Here is a 17787-nt window from a genome sequence, read left to right on the forward strand (position 1 = left end):
TGTAGGAAGCCAACATCCAGGCTGAAGCAGAGGATGGGAGCACCCAAGAGGTCCCTTTGGGTGGTGTAGGAATGAATGCAGGAGATGAGATTTACACCAGCAGATGACAGTAATAATCCAGGGAGCTTGGGGTATTAATGTGGCTTCAGTGTTAACTGAATCCACAGGATGGTTGGAGCCTGAGAACTTTCAAGGTGAAATCTCATCTCTATTCCTTCCTTTTCATTCATGTTGACACCATAAAAATGTAGGTGTTCACCATCTCATATCTAACTATCTCTGTAATGGGCTCTCCACAGGTCTTCTTTTTCTCATCTTGGTCAGCCCCAATCCATTTTGGTCCATTGCCAAATTGATCTAAAATTCTTTGTCATCTTATGAGAAACTATTGAATTTAAGAAGAGGGCACACGCACTGGAGCTTCAGGACAGAAGTATGGAGGGTGATGCAGGTGGATGGGGTGGAGGGGGCATGCTATCTCCCCTACCCTCTTCTCCAGTCCTTTCCTCAGCATCACCTCACAGATACATACAAGAGACTGTGACTTTGATGACAATCCTGGCATGTTAGTTGAATTCAACATCATCTTTGGCTTCTTTTGTTCTTAAGCTCATTAAAAATATGCAATAGCCCTGGGAGAAACTATGAGCTAATGCTGTTTAACAACTAACTTCTTAACCAAGGTAAAATCTTAGGAAAAACTGATAGCAGAAATTCCCGCTGTATATAGATGCTCAAATTTGAGTCATATCAGTGTCATAGATATCTTAGGTTGGCTACCCTAGAAGCAGATCCTGAGGTAAGAATTCAGGTGCATCCCTCTTATTTAAGGAGTGGTTTTTTTTTGGGAGAAAATCTGTAGAAGAGCAGGGAAGTATGGAATAAGATAGGGAAAGAGGCAAAGTAAGGCATGTAATTTCTGCTAAAGAGTAGCCCACCCCTGGGGATGTTAAGAGGGATGGCCTAGAGAGTAAATCATGCTGTGTTTTGTATCCTGTACCCTCTTATTCTTTGGCAATGTTGATGGGTATAAAGGTGGGGTTTGTAGCCTTCTGGGCAAGATAGATTCCCTTGGCTGAGGGCAAGTTTTTATAGCAGGATGCCTGTGAGCTTTCATTAGCCAACACTCATAGCAGCTGGGAGAATATGTGTTGTGTTGGCCACAAAGTTTTTTGGGTTTTCCTGTAAGATGTTATTACTATCCAGGGTGGGGGGAAGATTTGAGTGGGACACCAACAGCATCAACTACAATCTACCCTATTCAGATTCTTTGCTTTTCACACTAAGCTCATTTAACTGAAGCACAGATTTCCCTAAATTCTGGTTGATCACAGAAAACATACAAGAGGTGAGTTAGCGGAAAGCTGATCCTGAAGACACAACTAATATTCATCTCCAGCATTTCCCATTCAACCTAGATTCTTCTTGCCCTCAGCTATCATTTCTGCTTGACTGGGCAGGGACAGGTTGGGGGGTTATTTGATGAGGTGACCCAAACTCTCATCCCTGAGGGATCTGAGTCCAAAAATCAAGCTCATGTTTTCCTTCTGTTTGTCCACTCATTCACAGGGAACACCCCCATAAGGTCACAAGTGTGAACCAAGGGAAGGGCATCAGTGCAATAAGGATGGGTGTGCGGGAACCTGGGCTACCCGTTCTTGCAGCTTATTGGTGACCTCTGCACCTGCTTGAGCCTGATCCCAGACGTGCTGCTTTATTCATATGGTGGATTGCTGATGAGCTTGTGTGGATCACATTTATGAGGGCGTTTATGGTACATGGTCACTTGCTACCCCAAGATAAGATGCTCCATGTCCAGCATGCCAGGAGTTCTTTCTCAAAGGATGTATAAACCCTTGTATGCCCTACACATACAGAACCCTAATGAACTGTGCTGTGACTCTCAGAGCTTGCCTGGAATTTCACAAGACCCCTTTTCCTACCTCTAGGACTTCTGAATCTGGCTTTATGGTGTGGTCCAAATGTCAGGTTACTTATGGTTTACACCTGCTACCGATCCCTTCCTTACTCTAGGCACAATTCAGAAATGAAAGCCTTCAAAATCATTTGACAAATCAGTCAGCAGTATTCCCAAGTATGAATAATGCTCCCCACAAAGTTCAAAGGGGCCCATCACACATTGTGTTTCTCCCTTTCAGCAGTAGGAGGTACAAGTTGCCCTTTACTTTGGAGGTAATATCCTGGAAGGCTCCAGAGAATTGGACCCAAAAACTGCCAGGAGGACTCTGGATCTTTGCAGGATTTATTTCCCACTCTGTGGAACCTGCATATCTTGCAAAGACATCACAAATACCTGATAACACAGTATCATCAGTACAGTAGGTCAAAGTGGTAGTCTGAAGAATGTCTGGATGTTGTTGGTTGCTTTGGGGACTGTGATGTGACACAGAAGCAATAATCTGGGACACAGTCATGAATGTACATTGTTATCCATCACGGGGCAGTGCAACTTGTTTCTGATCTTCCCTCCCGATGGGCGTGGGAGAGAATGCCTTGGCCAGATCAAGAGCTGCAGACCACATTGTATTGTAGAGCCTGTATTTAACTTCCTCTGGTAAAGATAACCACATTTGGCACCATAAGTACAATAGGCTTCTACTTGATTAAGTTTTTGCTAGTTCATTGCAGTCCACCGTGATTCATCAGGTTTTTGTAAGGGGCCATCAAGGTAAGTTAAACGAGAATGCAGATGGGGAGACAGACAATCACTACTGCATTGTTTAAGTCCAAGAGTAACCCCAATTTCTGTCATTCCCTTGGGAAGCAACGTTGGTTTTTATTATCTAAAGTTAGGGGTAGTTTCCTACTACAATCTTTTTACTCTGCTGTTTTAAGGAACCAATGTCTGATATGAGAGTTTGATAAATAAGTATGTCCATTCCATTTATATGTTCGAGAACTGGAGAAATGACCACTAACCAGCTCCATGGACCCATCAGAGCTACAGAGAGATGAGTAGGATTGTTTCAGAAATCCACTTTTTACCTGGTCCAATCCCTCTCTTCTAACAGGAGCTCAGAGTGGTGCTTTGGTTTTCTGGTTAGCAGTGGACCTTGGACCCTCTACATAGCTGCCTCTGTGTCCTCTATTTCCTCCCGATATACGGTTATTTGAGTAAATGATCATAAGCAGGGAGGACTCTGGGAATCACTGCTATATGTACCTGTGATATTGAAGTGTCCTTTTCTTTCTATATAGTTAAAGCGTCTGCCTGCAATGCGGGAGACCTGGGTTCGATCCCTGGGTTGGGAAGACCCCCTGGAGAAGGAAATGGCAACCCACTCCAGTATTCTTGCCTGGAGAATCCCATGGATGGAGGAGCCTGGTGGGCTATAGTCCACAGGGTTGCAAAGAGTCGGACACGACTGAGCGACTTCAATTGCAGTCCCTTTTATTTAGTGTTATAATCCCTTATTATCATTATTTTCATGCTGAAATTGTCCTCAATTTGTCTGTCTCTTCTCTCTCAATCATTGGATTCTGGATTGAGGAACTGACTTGAGTTTGGAAATTGGGCAAACGATCATGACCTTCTAGGGACAGCTGATCTCAACCTTCTGCTCACATGTTCTTGGTATTGTTGAATATTATTAAGCAATAATCCTTTTGCTATACATCTTGCTTCTGTGGACACTGTATCCTATAAAGCCCTGAGAGTCAGTCACCAGTGGATACCATTCTGACTTTGTTGTCCATGAGGATAACCATGACCACCTAGTTTCTGACAGTTAAGTACTGCTACCAGGCCTCTGCTCTTTGGAGGTTCTATGATCCCCATAGCTAGTAAGGAGCCCAGTATTGACATAGCACCCTCTACCTATAGAGGACAGTTTACAGAGGACAGCAATTATGAAGTTTCTTAATGATGCCAGTGACATTCTCTCCTTAGCATTCTTCATATTGTTGTGATAACCAGCATGACCTCTGGGCTCTCCCAAGAAATATAGCTGTGTGTTTTCTAGAATATGGATTAGAAGAAATCCATTCCAGCATGTGCATTCCTCTGAGTCTTTCAATCCTCTCTTCATACCCTGCCATAGTAGTCCTTGTATCTCTTCTTCATTTAAGCGGCCCAGGCTTCTAAGAACTGCCCAACAGGAAACTAGGGAAAGCCCCAGGCCTTATCAGAATGTTAAGTCTTATGTCATGGGCAAGTCCCCCATACTGATGAAGTCCCTTATCTAGTTTTATTTTCTCTTCTTTTTTTTTTTTCAGTATCTTCAAGATCTATGTCCAGGCAAATTCTACCCCTTCCAGTTGGTATGGCTTTGTTAGCTCCTGAAGCTCCTTCAGTATATAATCCTCCTCCTCCCTTAGCAGGCCTGGACTTCTCCAGTTGGGTCATGCTCTCATTTCACCCTAGTTCTGGGTCCAAGATGGAACGTGGGGGCAGATCCTGAGGAGGGCAAGCATTGTCCTATAAGATTTTTGCTTCCTCTGAAGATTCTGCATTGTCTTCAAACAAAGGGTAATTGTTATTCTCTAATAGAAGAAATGAGCTACTTTCATGGGCCAAAGGATTCTGTGAAATTTGGGAGTTCAAGGTTGTCAAGCCTGTCTACCCAGATAACCCTATTCCAAGTCTATGCCTTCCCTATCGGGGCTCTGACTTGGGTACAGAAGACTTGTAAGGGCTGATAATTCATCCTGTTGGAATTTTGATAGTCTTATAATTAATTCCTCATGTTGGGGGTAAGAGATGATGAAAAATGTAACGGTGATAGAAGTTGGTCAGGTATCACAAAGGTCTAATTTCAGTGGCTTAATGATTAGTTTTCTGGTCAGTGCATGGCTCTGAGATACCAGGATCCAGGAGCCCCAGATGAGATACTGGCTGACAGACCCAAGATTGGCAAGCTCCTCAGACTGGAATCTGGCTCCGCTCTCCCACCCCCACTTTCTAATGTTACTCCACAGCTCAGCATTCTTCCAGTAAGGCTGAAGTCCTTAGGGTCTGGCCACAAGCCGTGCTCATTGCCAAGCCATTCCTTCTTTCATGCTCTTTCTCTCAGAGTTGCTTGCTTGCTTGCTTTCTTCTTCCTTTTTTCTCCACTGCCAGCACTCTAAAAATTCAAGTTCTTGTTTACAGCTAAAAAAAATGGACCTCTCTTCTTTTTCACAGGCACCATTCCAAGCTGGGCTACATCTCTCCCACTGAATGATGAGCTCTGTGGGCAAGCATTTGACTTATAACATGATTGGACAGAACTGTCTTCCTTTCTCCTAGCTAGATACTAGCTTGCTCAGTTTCTCTTTAAAGTTTTTTTTTTTTTAATAGAACTATATTTAATCCATTCTATGAATACAGTTTTAGTCAGATAGTCTCTAAAATTACATTTGTACTTACAAAAGGTAGTTATTTTTTTACTTTAAAGCTATTTCTTTGCGTGTTTACTCCCAACATTTCTACATGGCATATTTATACTGCTATTTCCTATCTGATTTAAGTTTGGAATATTTTTGATTTCACAGTTTAAAAATGATTTTATATCACGTCCCCACTTTCCTGGTTGTAGCTATTATACCCCATACTTACCCTTAAACATCCTCTCAAGAAATTTATATTGTGCCTTTTGTTTAGCCCAAGGATCAGTTTTTATTAAGCCTATGGAAATGTTAATCAAGCCAAGCCATGCTGTATTCTCTGATTGCATTTTCATGCTTGTATAAGTTTGTTTTCCCTTGAGTGAATAATTATTTTAATTTTCTATTAGTCTCTAAAGAATCTCCTCTCAATGTATCTGAAGATATTTAAATAATCACTTTTCCCTTGGAGACAGACCTCCTGAAAGTCATTGTCCTTGGGCTCCCATCTGGACAGGCCAGCAGCACAGTGGTCATCCTTGGATGGGTAAATCTCTTTTCACCACTAATCTGGCCATTCCCAGCACTTCTCCCCTGAGCTGCATTCCTTGATTGCTGGGTTACATCTTCCTCTTTTTGGTTTGTTCCCTCGTTTTGCTGGAGCACAGACTCTAGTAGCTTCATGAGGAAAATTACAAGGGAGGTCAACTTTTTGAGACCTCACTTATCTGAAGAAACTTTCATTCAGCCCTCAGACTTGATCATTGGTCTGGGTATAGAATTCTAAGCTGGAGCTTTCTGTCCAACATTTTTCTAAGTTTTCACATTGTGTCTTTTCCCATTCATTCTGTTGCAACTTGATGTGTGCTTACAGTCTGGAAACTCCTTTATTTATCGAACATTTTCTTATTCCTTTTATCACTTCCTCCCCCCTTTCTCTAACTCCTCTAATTTTGATGATTAGCTTCTGATACCCATTTTAGTTTTATTTTTCTCACCATCTCATTTAATATTGTTCTGTTTTCTGGGACATTATTTCTACTTAGTCTTCCAAACTTTGTATTTGAATTTATAAAATTTCTCCTGTCACTTAATTTCCCTTCTTTTTCTCTGAAATTTTTATAGCATCTTCTTCATAATATAATGAATGTGAAATATTTTCTAAGTTATCTGTGTTAAGATATTAACTGTACTATTTTGGTCATTTTTTCCCCCCTAACTCCATGTACTGTTTCTTATTCTTCAGAATCTCTTGGCCTGATTCATTACCTTTTTTTCACTTTAGAAGCTGCCCTGAAATATCTGATGATTCTTGGGCTATTCCTTCCTAAGTAAGAGTAGAGTCTCTTAGGTCTGACCAGAGGTCTATTTGTAGGCTGTGCTCTTTGACTATGGGTATTCTTAGATCTCTTATATTGAATGGTCATTTTGCCCCATTAATCTCTTGCCTTTACAATATATACTTCCCTGGTAGTCCAGTAGCTAAGACTCTGTGCTCCTAATGCAGGGAGCCTGGGTTCAATCCATGGTCAAGAGACTAATTCCCACATACTGCAACTAAGAGTTCACATGCCACAACCTAAAAAAAAATGATATACTGACTTTTCCTAGACATTCCAGCATGGTTTAATCTCTCCATTTTCTAAACTCTCAGGGCACTTACAGTCTGTACTCATTAATTTTGCATTTATTCATATACTCTTAGAGTTTCCTAACAGTGTTATGCATGGAGGCCTTGGATCTCCTAACTGAAAAGTAGATCTCTTTCATGACAAAATATTAAGTTGAACGATTTTTAGATTTTTCAGAAAGCAAGTCTTTTTGTCCCTTACAGGTAACCACATTTAAAAAAAATTTGAGATTAGGATTTGACAGTCTTTATAAGCCAGTGTAACTGTTCATACAGACTATAGACTGAGCTCATGGCTGCCTCATTCAGTAGTCATGAAAACTAGAAATCAAATGCTTTATACTTAGACTCATATTCTCAATATTTTTATTTTTTATTAATTTACTTTTGGTTGCACTGGATCTTTGTTGCATTTGGGCTTTTCTCTAGTTGTGACAAGCATGGGCTACTCCTCATTGTGGCGCATGGGCTTCTCATTGTGGTGGGTTCTCTTGTTGCAGAGCACAGGCTCTAGGCTCATGGGCTTCAGTAGATGGGGCTTGCGGGCTTCAACAGCTGTGGCCTAAGGACTTTAGAACACAGGCTCATGGCACATGAGCTTAGTTGTTCTGAACCCATGTCCCCCGCATTGGCAGGGTTCTTATCCATTGTACCACCTCTGTTCCATTTATGAGGAAGTCCTTATATTCTCAGTATTAACAGACAAAAATATGTAAAACAGATTATCAACTTCACTTTATAACAAAATCCAGATTTTCATATACATCTTTGTTGATCTATTAATAAATGCTTAACAAAACGTATACCATGTTCTGCCAGCGCTGGTGGTAGGTACACAGAGGAGTCTTTGAGGGTAGGAAGCATGTCTTTACCTAATTGTGGGATTGTATCAGATTTCTATTGCAGCATAACAAATCACCCCAAACCTAGTGGCTTTAAACATTTAAACAAAAACTTTAAGAAGTGTCATAAATGTTTAAACATTTACACTACAACATTTGTGATTTTCTACAATTCTGAGCAGGTCTGTCTGTTAACTCCTACCTTGGCTCACTCATACAGTTGCAGCAGTTGGCTGGGAGGTAGGTGCTAGGGGCATTTAAGAAAATCTGGGCCTTTCTCTCAAAAATCCAGGCTTCTTCACAGCATGGCAGCCTTGGGGTTGCAAGAGTAAGATACAGTGTACAAGCACCTATCTAGCCCCTGCTTACATCATCACATTTGCTAATTTTTCTGTCTCTGTAAATCTCTTGGCTTACATATGTAATGTAAGGGTGCAGCTGTCCCAGGGAAATGTATTTTAGTATGATGGAGATGAAGGATATATAGCCTTCAAGTACTAACCTACTGACAAGAGTTGGACTCAGTGCAAAAAGACGTAGATGTGGCTGCAGAATTGTAAATGGGCTATCAGTCATCAGGGCAGTGATCTGCACCAGGCTGTAATCCAGCCTGGGGCATCTGATGATTTGGTCATTGACATACATTCTCTGGCCCCCACATTATATCACTACTTTCATCAGCTTGCAGCAACATTCTCTTGAGCCCAACCAACTGCAGGCCTCTGGCATAGAGAGCTGCCTCAGAAGAGGGATTGTACGGGAGAATCTGGACAAGTGCCCTTTAAAGCACCAGGTCCAGGGCCAGAGCCTCTGATCTAAAGGGTGTGTTCTGGTTCTAGGATCTAGTTCCTGAGAACTAGAAAAAAAATTTAAACTTTGTATGGAAGCATAAAATACTCTGGATAGCCAGTCTCAACAATCTTGAGAATGAAAAACAGAGTGGAAGGTATCATGTTTCCTGACTTCAGACTATGGTACAAAGCTGTTGTAATCAAAACAATATAAAACTGGCATAAAAAACAAACACATAGATCAATGGACCAGGATACAGAGCCCAGAAATAAACCCATGAACTTATGGTCAATTAATACATGGCAAGGGAGGCAAGAATATGTAACACAAACGCAGAAAAGACAGTCTTTTCAAAAACTGGTGCTGGGAAAACTGGAAAAGAATGAAATTAGAACATTTTCTAATACTATATATAACAGTATTCTCAAAATGGATTAAAGACTTAAATGTAGGACTGAAAACCATTAAATCCTAGAAGTAAATATAGGCAGAACACTTGACAAAAGGAATTTAGGTGAAGGAAACAAAAGAAAAATAAACAGTTCAGTTCAGTCACTCAGTCGTGTCCAACTCTTTGCGACCCCATGAACCGCAGCATGCCAGGCCTCCCTGTCCATCATCAACTCCTGGAGTTTACCCAAACTCATGTCCATTGAGTCGGTGATGCCATCCAACCATCTCATCCTCTCTCGGCCCCTTCTCCTCCCACCTTCAATCTTTCCCAGCATCAGGGTCTTCTCAAATGAGTCAGCTCTTCGCATCAGATGGCCAAAGTATTGGAGTTTCAGCTTCAACATCAGTCCTTCCAATGAACACCCAGGACTGATCTCCTTTAGGATGGACTAGTTGGATCTCCTTGCAGTCCAAGGGACTCTCAAATGAACAAATCAGACCTAATTCAACTTAAAAGCTTTTGCACAGCAAAGGAAACCATTGACAAACAAAAAGACAACCTACTGAATGGTAGAAAATATTTGCAAATGGTATGACAAGTGGTTAACATCCAACATACATAAACAGCTCAAACAACTCAACATAAAAAAAAAAAAAAACAATTAGAAAATGGGCAGAAGACTGGAACAGACAGTTTTCCCAAAGAAATACAGATGGCCAGCAGGCACATGAAAAAATGCCCAACATTGTTAGTTATCAGATAAATGCAACTCTAAATAATGAGAATAACCTGTGTCACCTGATGTCCATATGGCTTGTGGCTACCATACCAGACAGCACAGTTTCCGACTTTTAAACTCTACTCATTTTAGGGTTCAGAGTGTCTCTAAAATAGTTTAGCTACTGCACATGTATTGGATACTATTACTTTCACTAATGAAAACTCAATTAGGACAGCCATTATGTAGCAAAATGTCTAATATTGATGATAAAGGGATAAGTGAGGAACTTGTAGTAGTTACTTCTGGAATAGAGACTTAAATTTTTTTAATTGAAGTACAGTGATTTATAATATTGTGCTAATTTCTGCTGTACAGCAGAATGACTCAGTTATACACATTATACATTCTTTAAAAATATATATATCCTTTTCCATTATCCTTTATCCCAGGAACCTGGGTATAGTTCTTTGTGCTATACAGTAGAACCTTGTTGATGCATTCTAAATGTAATAGTCTGCATCTACCAACCCCAAAATTCCAGTTCACCTCCCTCCCCCACCCACCTTTGGCAACACAAGTCTGTTCTCCGTGTGTCTGTTTCTGTTTCATAGATAGCTTCATTTGTGTTGTATGTTAGATTTCACATATAAGTGATATCATATGGTATTTGTCTTTCTGACTTATTTCACTTAATATGATCATCTCTACTTGTTTCCATGTTGCTGCATATGACATTACTTCATTCTTTTTTTTTTTTTTGGCTGAGTACTATTCCACTGTGGATATGTACCACATCATTTTGCCCATTCATTTGTTGGTGGGCATTTAGGTTGGTTCCATGTCTTGGCTATTATAAATAGCACTTTTATGAATATAGGGGTACATGTATCTTTTTGAATTATAATTTTGTCTGGGGGTGTCCCCAGGAGTGGGATTGCTGGGTTGTATGGTAATTCTGTTTTTCGTTTTCCGAGGAAACTCCATACTGTTTTCTGGTAGTGGCTGTACCAGTTTACATTTCCACCAACAGTGTAGGAGGGTTCCCTTTTCTCCATACCCTCCCCAGCATTTGTTATTTGCAGACATTTTAATAATGGCCATATTGACTGGTGTGAGGTGGAACCTACTTGTAGTTTTGATTTGCATTTCTCTAACTCCAGTACTTTGGCCACCTCATGCGAAGAGTTGACTCATTGGAAAAGACTCTGATGCTGGGAGGGATTGGGGGCAGGAGGAGAAGGGGGTGACCGAGGATGAGATGGCTGGATGGCATCACGGACTCGATGGACGTGAGTCTGAGTGAACTCCGGGAGTTGGTGATGGACAGGGAGGCTTGGCGTGCTGCGATTCATGGGGTTGCAAGGAGTTGGACACGACTGAGTGACTGAACTGAACTGAACTGAACAATTAGTGACGTTGAGCATGTTTTCCTGCGCCCACTGGCCACTTGTCTGTCTTCTTTGAAGAAATATTGATTAAGGTCTTCTGCCTATTTTTCAATTGGGTTGTTTGCTTGTTGTTGTTGTTGAGCTGCATGAGCTGTTTGTATATTTTGGAGATTAAGCTCTTGTCTGTTGAATCATTTGTTAATATTTTCCCCCACAAAAGATATACACTTTAAATCAAACTGTCTTGGGTATCTTGCTAAAACTCTTTCCCATTAGCTCTTACAAAATTTTGATATGATTTGACATGATAGCACCAGGGAACCAGAGGTGGTGAGGCAGAGTAATGTTTTGAGATACTCACTTGATTTGCTTGCTGAATACTTTTTCCTCTCCTGAATTTTAATTAGGTATCTGGGCCCCTCGTATCTTCTGCCTGAGGGGTTTTTGTGGGATCAAAACACAGAAGCTTCTTGAAGTCATTACCTCTTTTTCTTTTTCTTAATGTGCTAAAATTCTTTAAAAGGATGCTAGGGCTTCCAGAAGTGAGGGAAAAGAAGAGAGTGCAGAGGACAGGGGACATGTCCCAGGGGCCAAGAGGCAGTCAAGTTGGCAGGTGGATAAGTGAAGAGTAAAGACAGAAGCAGTGCTTCTTGACATTGACCCGGGGAGCCAGGAGGACCTCCGCTGACAGCAGATCCCAGGAATGAGGGTCCCCACCTAATCAGAGATGCTCATGCCTTAGTGATCACCAACATGGGTTGATAACTAGAAGGGCAATGGCAAGCTTTGATGGTGTATGTAACTCCTAAGAACTTGGCCCAACTTAAGGGGAGAGTAAGGAGAAGGGAGCCCCAATAATTATTGAGTCTAAATAACAACTCAGTGCTACAGCACTCAGAAGCATTAATTTTTAAATTTTTGTTTATTTTTGGCTACACTGGGTTTTCATTGCTGCACAAGGGCTTTCTCTAGTTATGGCGATTGGGGGCTACTCTGCAGTTGCGGTGCTCGGGCTTCTCATTGCGATGGCTTCCTTTGTTACAGAGCACAGGCTCCAGGGTATGCGCTCGATAGTTGCGGTGCAGGGGCTTAGTTGCCCTGGGGCATGTGGAATTTTCCCCTGCATTGATAGGTGAATCTTTAACCACTGGACCACCGGGAGATTAAGGCCTAAGAAATGGAGGGTTTCCTGTGCTGTCATCCCGTATCCAGTAGATCACAAATGGATCAAATCCTAGTCACTCATTACTAAAATGAACTTAACACAGTCTGGAAACAGGAAGCCCATTTGTAGCCATGGTTCTGCCTTGAGCGTGTCATTACTTTCCTGGGCCTTGGTCCTTCTGAGGCCCCAGGATTCTAGGGAGGTCTATAGGGCAGCTTCCATATGAAGAGTGCTGGGTAGGAGCAGCAGCACTGAGGAAATCGACTTGTCCAGAAGGACATGAGCTACTGGAATTTCCCACTTTCCTGCAGATTTCTCTAATACTTTTGAAGTAAGACTTGAAAAGGCATGAAGAAGGTGAGGAAAACAACTTCTTAAACTCATCTAGAGTTAGAGGTTGGTGTGAGCCACCCGGACACAGTTGCTCTGCAAGGCTCTGGATTCTGTGTCCATGAGAAGATCCCTGGAGAACAGCTCTCTGATTTTTTTCCAACAGGGAGTTGTCCTCTGTGTGTCAAGTCTGCCATGGAATGCCCAGGTCCCCAGGGGTGGAAATAGGTTTTCAGTCTGGAAACAGCTGTTGGAGCTCTTTTCTTTCTAACTTCCAGAGCGTTTTCTCTGACTTGGGAAAGTTACTGGTCAGAAGCTGACCCCTAGCTCTGTTGTACAAAGAATCTGGACCTTGGGTAAAGTTGCAGGACAGCAAAACTGGATGGGCATTCAGGACATGGGAGCTCAGGGTTTTATGGTATTTTTCCATTAAATGGTTCTCAAATGACAGGTACTCACTGTATTTTAGATGTATCTTTCTTACTCTTAATTTTCATAGTCCAAATTAGGAAGGTTTTCTGAAGAATTTTTTTACTTCCTTTTTTTTTTTTTTTTTTTTTACTTTTGTCAAGTTTTTTTCTTTTCTTTTATTAAAGTATCGTTGATTTACAGTGTTGTGTTAGTTTCAGGTATACAGGTATGTTGTTCAGTCGCTAAGTCATGTCCAACTCATTGTGACCCTATGAACTGCAGCATACAAGGCTTCCCTGTCTTTCACTGTCTCTCAGAGTTTGCTCAGATTTGTGTCCATTGAGCTGATGATGCCATCTAACTATCTCATCTTCTGCCACCCTCTTCTTTTGCCTTCAATCTTTCCTGGTATCTTTCCCAACGTCTTTCCAGTGTCTTTTCCAATGAGTTGGTTCTTTGCGTATCAGGTGGCCAAAGTATTGGAGCTTCAGCTTCAGCATCAATCCTTCCAGTGAATATTCAGGGTGGAGTTCCTTTAGGACTGACTGGTTTGTTCTCCTTGCTGTCTGTTAAATACATACACAACCCTGGTTACATGGGCACCTTTCTTATAGCTTTGGTTGTATAAAAGATGCCCTGCCAGCTTTCAGTTAGTATTCTGAGAGATTTTTTCCACATACAGATGTATTTTTGATGTGTTTGGGGTGGGGGATGTGAGCTCCCTGTTTTTCTGCTCCACCATCTTGATCTCCCCCTCCGAAAAATTTTGAACATCAGACTAGATATGACCTTCAATTTTGGTAAATGTCAGGGTCTTGATGACTCTTCATTATTATAACTAGATATCCTGGAATATATTTGCTTTTTTTTTTTTTTTTTTAGAGATTATGCTCTTGTAGTCATGATAGCTAGCTAAGGATGTGTGAGGTATTACATTATGTACCAGAGGATAATAATTTTGTTTGACAGGAAATACATGTTAATAGTTATTAAGAGCTTAGTATGTTATATCCAGTATTAAGTGTTTGACTTGGAGCACTTCATTGAATGCTCCTAATACTAGGGAGATCCTTATCACCCTTCAGTGACAGAAAGCAGCATAGAAAGCCTACTTATCTCACCTACAATCACACGGTTCAAATGGCAAAGTTGGGTTTAAGCTGATGCCTGTGACTTGGTGCTTATTCTTTTTCTTTCAACTCATTTACATTCTCTCTGTCTCTCTCTCATCTCTGTTCTGTCTCACACACCCAGCAAAACCTATGCATAGAATAGCTGTGTGTACATACTGTATACATGGATGAAGAACAGTGTGTGCATTGTGTATACAATGATGATTATTAACTGCTTTAGGTGTCTGTTTACTGCCACTCTCCTGTACCCAGTACTGTTTCAGGTGCCAAGTGAGAAGCAAGAAATACGACGGACGAGGTCTTTGTCATTCGTGGGAAGAGACAGGACTTAGATCAATAAGGCCACTCCAGAAAGTCAGTGTTATAAAGAAAACAGGATGCTGTAACTGAGGATAAACTACTGGGAGGGGTTTAACGTGGTGCTTGTGGAAAGCCTCTTTGAGAAGATGACCTTTGAGCTCAGGCCCTAAGGATGAGAGGGAATCCTCCATGCCAAGATCTGGAGAGAGCTTTCCAGCTTGAGCAGAAGTCCTCAGGTGAGAGCAAGTAGGGTGTGTTCAAGGGACAGAAAGAAGGTCAGCGCAGCTGGAGCATAATCAGCCTGAGGAGGGGCGGTTGAAAATTAATTGGCAGGGGTAAGTGGAGACAGACCTTTGAGGGTGTGTGGCTCATGGCAGAAGAGGAGGTGAAAGGGGAAGAGGAGGTGGTGGAAGGGGAGGAGGAAGAGGAGAGTGAGGGGAGCTATGTATGTGCTGGCCTCCCACGGGCAGGTGATGGTCAGAGGTTCTTACATATTTCTCACTTAATCCTTCCAACAACCCTAGGACATAGGAATTATCATCCATACTTCACAGAGATAACCTGTGAAATAGGGGCCCTGAGCATCCGTCACTTCTGCAGTATTTCAGAGATTATTGCAGAGTCCTGCAAATCCGGCTGAATTCACTTACAATACGGTACAAACACCTATTGGATACTTGTGACTGATTTCACTGTTAAATTCACGTTCTTCTGTTTCTCTTCATTGTCGCTTTTTCATGGTCTTCTGAAAATAGTCACTCTTCTTTAACAGGAGAACATATGCTAAGGTCTTTCACTTGTCTGTTTTGTCTAGTCAGTTAACATTTATAATCAAAATATTTTCTCCTTGTCATTAACAACAATATTCTCTTCACTAAGAATCCTTGAAGTTGCCCATGCAATATGTGAGGATGGAAAGTCTTATTTTCCTTTTATTCCTTAAACCTGGGTTTCTCGACTAAGTTACTGGTGAAATGTTTGTCGTGTGTATCCACTGGGACTTGCAGCAGCAGAGCCAGGCTATGAAGCCTAGGTCTTTGTTGGTATGTAGTGGCCCCAGGGGTCACAGCTACCTGCCCAGGCTCAGCTCACCTTCATCCACGTATAAGCCATTTTTATCTTTTTTGGTTTTTATATCATAAAGAATTTTGCACTAAGAGTTAAAAAACCCAAAACTTGAATTAATGGTCACTTCCCTGCTATACAACTGTGGGCAAATAAAATACCTCTGTAAGCATCAGTTTAAATGGACCCTCTTTCAGAATCATTGTGAACCTTAATGATACAGAATTAGTATATAACTGGGCCTCTGACCTCACATTACTGTCTCTTTTCTCCACCTTCCTTTTAGGGCAAAAATACTCAGATGTGTTATTTATCCTATTCCAACTCTGGTTATCACCTCCCATTCTCTCTTGAACTAACTCCAAAAAGTTCTCACCTTTCCACCAAAATCACTCTTATCAGAAGCACCATGAATTCCTCTCCAGACCAGTGGTCATTCTCAGGCTTCTTACTCAGCCAGGTCTCCTCTTGACCTCAGAGCTCTAACTCCAGCTTCTCAGGTCTCCCTGGCTTTCCCATTAAAGTATCTGTCCCTCTCCCATCCTCCAGTTAGACTCTAACCCTTTTGCATTCTTTTCTTCCTGGTACTTCATTAGTTTCCTGTGGCTGCTGCAGCCAATCCCCACACGTGGGGTGGCTTAAACTAGCAGAAATTTATTCTTTCACAGTTCCAGAGCTCAGCAGTCCAGAGTCATTTTCTCCAGATTGAAACCAAGTGTTGGCAGGCTTGTGCACCTTCCCGAGGCTCTAGAGAATTCATCCCTTCTCCCAGCTTCTGGTGCTGCCTGCAATCCTTGGCCTGTGGTCATTTTACTATAATCTCTGTGTCTGTGGTTACGTTGCCTTCTTTTCTGTTTGTGTATCTGTGTCAAATCACCCACTACCTCCTTTTTCATAAGGAACATGCCAACTGCATATAAAACTCACTTAAATAATTCAGGATAATCTCCTATCTCAAGATCCTTATTTAATCACAACTGCAGTCCTTTTTGGAGCAGCAGCTGTGTGGCGCTGGAGTGGTGGCTGTGCTATGCTGGAGCGACTCTGAGGAGATAACCCATGTCCAAGGGTAAAGGAGAAGCCCTAGCAAGATTGTAGGAGGGGCAAAATCGAGTTTAGAATCAAACCCCATACCCGCAGAGAGATGTTCAGAGGGCTCAAGCAAGCCTTATGCACACCAGGACCCAGAGACCCCACAGAGACTGAGACAGAACTGTGTTTGAGTGTCTCCTGCAAAGGTACGGGTCAGCAGTGGCCTGCTGCAGGGGCAGGGGCTCTGGGTGCAGCAGACCTGGGTATAGCATAAGCCCTATTGGAGGAGGTCACCATTAACCCAACCATAGAGCCATCAGAACTTACACAGGACTGGGAGACAGACTCTTGGAGGGCACAAACAGAAACTTGTGTGAACCAGGACCCAGGAGAAAGGAGCAGTGACCCCACAAGAGACTGACCCAGACTTGCTTGGGAGAGTCCAGGAGTCTCTGGCAGAGGCATGGGTCAGCAGTGGCCTGCTGCAGGGTTGGGGGCAGATGCAAAGAAATAGAGGAAAACAATAGAATGGGAAAGACTAGAGATGTCTTCAAGAAAATTAGAGATACCAAGGGAACATTTCATGCAAAGATGGGCTCAATAAAGGACAGAAATGGTATGGACCTAACAGAAGCAGAAGATATTAAGAAGAGGTGGCAAGAATACACAGAACTAGGCAAAAAAGATCTTCATGACCCATATAACCACAATGGTGTGATCACTCACCCAGAGCCAGACATCCTGGAATGTGAAGTCAAATGGGCCTTAGGAAGCATCACTACAAAGAAGCTAGTGGAGCTGATGGAATTCCAGTTGAGCTATCTCAAATCCTAAAAGATGATGCTGTGAAAGTGCTGCACTCAATATGCCAGCAAATTTGGAAAACTCAGCAGTGGCCACAGGACTGGAAAAGGTCAGTTTTTATTCCAATCCCAAAGAAAGGCAATGCCAAAGAATGCTGAAATTACCACACAATTGCACTCATCTTACACACTAGTAAAGTAATGCTGAAAATTCTCCAAGCCAGGCTTCAGCAATTCGTGAACTGTGAACTTCCAGATGTTCAAACTGGTTTTAGAAAAGGCAGAGGAACCAGAGATCAAATTGCCAACATTCGCTGGATCATGGAAAAAGCAAGAGAGTTCCAGAAAAACATCTATTTCTGCTTTATTGACTATGCCAAAGCTTTTGACTGTGTGGATCACAATAAACTGGAAAATTCTGAAAGAGATGGGAATACCAGACCACCTGACCTGCCT

Source organism: Oryx dammah, unplaced genomic scaffold, assembly GCF_014754425.2.
Source record: "Oryx dammah isolate SB20612 unplaced genomic scaffold, SCBI_Odam_1.1 HiC_scaffold_16, whole genome shotgun sequence".
NCBI classification, from domain to species: domain Eukaryota; kingdom Metazoa; phylum Chordata; class Mammalia; order Artiodactyla; family Bovidae; genus Oryx; species Oryx dammah.